Below are 5,680 nucleotides of genomic sequence, written 5' to 3' on the forward strand. Positions count from 1 at the left end.
ATATATATATATATATACATATGTAGTTCAGATTCTGTTGGTACCCAATTTTAGCAAATCCGGCCTACAAGGCAATCAGTCAATAAATCGACACCAATTTTATTGATCGATTGTGTTCAGGAGTTGACCGGTAATCAAGTTGGCTACAAAAATGACGACCTTGTAATAAGGAGTTGATCAGTTAGAATAACCATCAGGTGGATTGAGCAGACTGACCGAATACAATCAGATAATTGATTGTGACATTTTACGATCAACTAACTCATTATGACTTTTTATGGTCAGTGACCGAGTCCGGCTTAAGTGGTTAAGGCAATTATAACCAACCAATTAACTACCCACTAAGGACATGATTACTGTCAGCTGACTGAGTCTGGCTTTTCGGTCAATTGACGTAGCCTAGCTTAAGTGGTTCAGGTAGTTATAACCAATTAATTACCCCACTAAGGACATGATTAAAAATGGGTTCCTACAGTAACAAAACTGCCAAAAGAGGAAGATCTTTCAAATAAAGCTATAAAATGGGACTATAGTGGAAGAAGGTAGATACACACAACAAATCAAACAAAATCATATATCAAGTCTTATATTTCTTTCCTTTTTTATCTTTCATGTTTTAGATTAGCATTTTATTTTCAAGTCATGTACTTCCTTCTAGTCATGTACTTCAGTTCATAGTGTAACATCACGTCTTTAGTATGTTTAGCATCAACAGAGATGCATATCACGATTCTGTTATGTTTAATATCAGCAGAGACAATAGATCTTGTTTATGGTATGTTCAATATCAACAGAGAACATCTGGTCATATTTATGGTCTATTGAATATCGATAGAGGCAATATTACATTTTCCCCTTGTCTATGAGTTACTATCATTTGTCTTCACCTTTTTCAATCATTGCATCACGTTTTAAAGAACTTTACAAGTCCCTGGAGTTGATCGGGGCAAGAAAAGTACCTAAACTGCTTGATCGAAATCAGATCTATTATTGTAAAATCAAGAAGGATTCTAGCACGTCCGCTCACACACCAGTACGGTCAGCTGACTGTAACACAGGGGAGGAATTTGTTGCCAAACAAATTCTCAACCATCTTAACCCTAAGTTTACATGTTCTAGCTCTCTCCATGTCCTTATTGCACCCCACATGATTTATGTTTCTTGAGCATTACCATGTAATACCATAATACACAAAAGCCACAATAAACTTTCGGTTGAGAAAAATAAGTGAAGCCCACCCCACCTCAGCTGAGATGGATTAAAATTGTTGTCACTAAAAATAATAGGGAAAATAAACTCTGATATTCATTTAGGGATAGATAATTAGAGAAAGAAATCTCAAGTAGAGAGACATTATAGTTGAAAAACTGCAAATTAGAAAGCATCTAGAGATATGCATAGATATTATGCATAAGAAGAGTGGTTATGTTGCATATTTTGGATGATCAATGATTGCAATGCAACCAATTAAACTATTAAGTATAACAGCCACAAATACATTTACCACCTTATCCTGTTTAGACAACATTTAGGTTAAAAGTAATATGTTAGAAAGATGAATAAAGAAGGAGCTTGAAAGTACCGAGTCCTTAACCCTAGAGGCCCTACTTAGATTCTCTTAGACGAATGGAAACTATGGCAATCATCTTATGTATTTAATATATGATGATATATTATATAAGACAAAGATAAAAGTAAAAGAACAATTATTCCCGGGCCGACAATGTGGGTTCCTTTCTCACACACTCTCATATTTTGGCCATGTGAGATCCACATTGATTATGTTAGGGTTCCTTTTGTTGATGAAACCATTTTGCATACCATGATTGATGTAATGTAGAAGTTCCTCAAATACCGACGGCATGGTGAGACCTTATACTTAAGGCCCCGTTTGTTTAATGGATAAAAGAGATGGAAAACTTATGGGGGTGAGTCTCACATGTTGTGGGCTGAGTTCACAAGGAAAATGGAAGAAAATGAAATATGTAATTTTTTTCAATATAGTAGGATTTTATGGGAAATAGAGAAATCAGTAGAAAAGAGATAAACACAACAACTTTTTCATGAAGTTCCATCAATTTTAGTAGAATTTTAAAAATTTTTTATTTTTTATTTTTTTGGCAAGCATTTTGAAAGTGAATTGGTGGAAAAAGTTAAATGTTACATCGATAACAATTGTTGCTATAAATGACTTTGTTCGATAAATTTTCACCCCACATGTCCAACCGCTATATTTATAATAATTTATGAAAAATAAGTGGAAATTTCTCACCTCCTTTCATAATTCCACTTTGCACCGTGAGACAAACAGGGCCTAAAATAATATTGGTAGTAGGTAGGTATGATAAGAAAATAATGATACTCTGTGGTAATAAAAGGATTAATGATTGGATTCTTGCAAAGCCTTGCAAGACAGCAACATACATGCCATTTGGCAAATGTTTGGTGGCTCCAAATTCCTTCTTGGAAGGAAGCGATACTATTAAAATCTCATGAATGAAAATAATTCTACGAATATCAAAACAAAATATTATTATGCCGAACTTTTAATTTTTAGCAATGGTTAGCAATAAGATTTATAAATTTTCATAACTGAGAAAAAACCTAGCATTTGAAAGTTAAAAATTGCCCCTATAACCAAGATTTAGTTTTTGTTATTGGACTTGATGGTTGACTTTTATCATTTTGGAATTTGATTTTTAAATTATTTTTATTGAATTTAAATAAGGGTATTTGCTTATTTATGGATAATATCATTCATTTGCTTAAATGATATTTGGTATAAATAAGCGTCAAAACACAAGGTGACATGCAATGCAATAAGGCAACTGTCGTTTTCTGTGGTAAAATGCAGTTTTTGTGCATCTACAAAGATTGATGGGAGTGCGCAAGAAAATATCCATAAATATATTATTTTTCATTTCACAAACGGTGGGGCTAGTCACTTCGCCCTCATATGTTTGGGTGAAAGTATCCCACTCCCCATCAGTGGTAACAGTTTCTTTATTTTTTAGAGTCATTTACATCCTCCTCCCCTATAGTTTGCGTTTATTCCACCCCCTCCCTTGTGTTTTCATAAATTCCATATACCACCCCTGTTAGATAACTCGGTTAGTAAACTGTTAGTTGTGGATGTTAAAGTACAATTCTACCCTTCTACCTTTACCAAAATTTTTATTGCCAATTATATCCTTATCTCTATCCTTCAGAGCCACTCGCCGCTAGCCGCTCGTCGTTCGCCATCGATCGCTCAGCGCCACTCGTCGCTCATCGCTCGCCGTCGCTAGCCGTTGCTTCAGCCTCTACAAGTGAGACGAAAGTGAAGAAGATAGCCATTTATCTTCTAATGGGATGGTTATTACATTCTACAGGGGTGATTTGGGTATTTTAAAAATATTTTGAAAGCTTAACGGACATAATTTGATGGAGTCATACTTTCTGTCAAATTGGGGTGGTATGTGGAATTTCTGAAAACACAGGGGAGCGGGTGGAATAAATGTAAACTACAGGGGAGGGGGATGTAAATGACTCTATTTTTTATTTTTTACCTTTTTGTTTTTGTAGAAGAAATGGTAATGACAAAATATCTATGAAACATCACACTTTGAAAGTGAAGGCGTGTAGCGTGTAGCGTGCCGCGACTTTCTTTGCATGATTTGAAGAGCTCAATACATTAATCCATATCTAATCTAAGGATGTGAATTTAAAATCAGAATCGATTACCAAAATCGAACCAAACCATTTTATAATGCCTCGGTCCCATTAACTTTAGTGCAATATTGTCCTCTTAGCGAATGGGCCTCAAAGCTTTAAAACGTGTTGTGTCATGGTAAGGAAGTTATAGATTATTAATCAGTACAGTAATCTCCCCCTAGGCGATATAGGATTAAAATTTGCATACCCTCACTAATCTCCCAAATACCCCAGTACTTGTCATATTCTTGGTGAAGACACCTCACCGATCTCCCAGGTGAGTCTGATACTTGCCGTATTCTTGGGTGTTACACATTACATTGAAAATCGTGAAACTGTTTAATATGTTTTGATGATGGTTTTAAAAATAAAAAACGTTTAATAAATGATTCGTTATTGGTTTTGAAATTTAAAACGTCGATAAATTGTTTAAGTAAACCATTAAACCAATTAACATATACGTAGTAAGTTTAGGTCATTCAATGTCAAGTTTACATATATTTAAATGGAAAAAAATTAAGTTTACATTAAATAGCTATTAAAAGAAATATAACTATAAACAATTCAATTCAATATTAAAATTTATATCTATTTCACTAAAAATTTTAAATAAAAAAAATAAAAAAATAAGAAAACCATTGAGAAATGGTTTAAATTTCAATATATCCTTAAAAAAACTTGCACCGAATCCAATCGATCCATTTACACCACAAGCGAGCTATTTATTTATTTATTTATTTTTAAATGAGAACAACCGAACTGATTAACACCAATTTAATGACTTATTCCAATCCGAAGGCTTCCGAAGGGATCTATCCCGGATCCTACCGTGAATTTAAAACAAGCTTTTTCCGACCCGACTAAACTCTACCCGATCCAATAGCTGGACGTGGCCGTAGAGCTGAAGAAAACAGAGAGAGAGAGAGAGAGAGAGAGAGAGAGAGAGAGACCCAAAAGCAGGAGAAGGAGGTCAAGCAAGGGGAGAGAGATCCCCAAGAGCGGGAGGAGGTGAACCAAGAGAGAGAGAGAGAAAGAGAAAGAGAGAGAGAGCTGTTTTCGAAAGTTCTTCAATGGTGAGAGGTCCTGCAACATCTCTGTTTCGAATCATTTCATCTAGAAACAACATATCTAGGGTTAGGGTTTTGCTTTCCGGTCGATTATTCCATTCTGGTGAGAAATGGAGGTATTCAAATTACAGGAAGAGTTACGCTTTTCCGTCTTTCATTTTGGAACACAGAGTTCTGAACGTTTTGATGCATCTAGAGTCCTTAATACTCGGAGATATTGATATTCTTAGTAGGAAGCAGTTCTCAACGTTTGTCGAGAATGTCAATGGAGTTGATGAGTATAGTTCCCTGGATTCGGGATTGATTGAACGTGAAAGTGTTGAGGAGGAAGATGCTCCTGGAAATAGTGATATTGCTGGTTCTGAGCATGTAGGTTCTCGTGATCCTGTTGAGATTTACAGGGACATTCGGTCATCTGAAAAGAAGTCGAAGCTTACGCGATCTAACTGGGATACCTTGGTTGAAATTTTCCGGTGTTTTGCGAAATCTGGTTGGGCATCCAACCAGGCTCTTGCTATCTACATTGGTGCCTCATTTTATCCTACTGCTGCTAGCAAGTTTCGAACTTTTTTCTTCAAGAAATGCCCTGAAGATGTTGCCAAGTATTTGGTATCATTGGGTCCATCTGAATCAGCTGAGAGGTTTCTTTTCCCAATTTTTGTTGAGTTTTGCTTGGAGGAGTTCCCTGAAGAAATCAAGCGTTTCAAGGGAATGATTGAATCTGCTGATCTCACCAAACCTTATACTTGGTTCCCTTTTGCACGGGCTATGAAACGCAAAATCGTGTATCACTGTGGTCCAACCAACAGTGGTAAAACCTACAACGCATTGCAGCGTTTTATGGAAGCAAAGACTGGTATTTACTGTAGTCCTCTGAGGCTTTTAGCCATGGAAGTCTTTGACAAGGTGAATGCTCTAGG

The sequence above is a fragment of the Macadamia integrifolia genome, chromosome 12, assembly GCF_013358625.1.
Source record: "Macadamia integrifolia cultivar HAES 741 chromosome 12, SCU_Mint_v3, whole genome shotgun sequence".
Classification (NCBI taxonomy): Eukaryota; Viridiplantae; Streptophyta; class Magnoliopsida; order Proteales; family Proteaceae; genus Macadamia; species Macadamia integrifolia.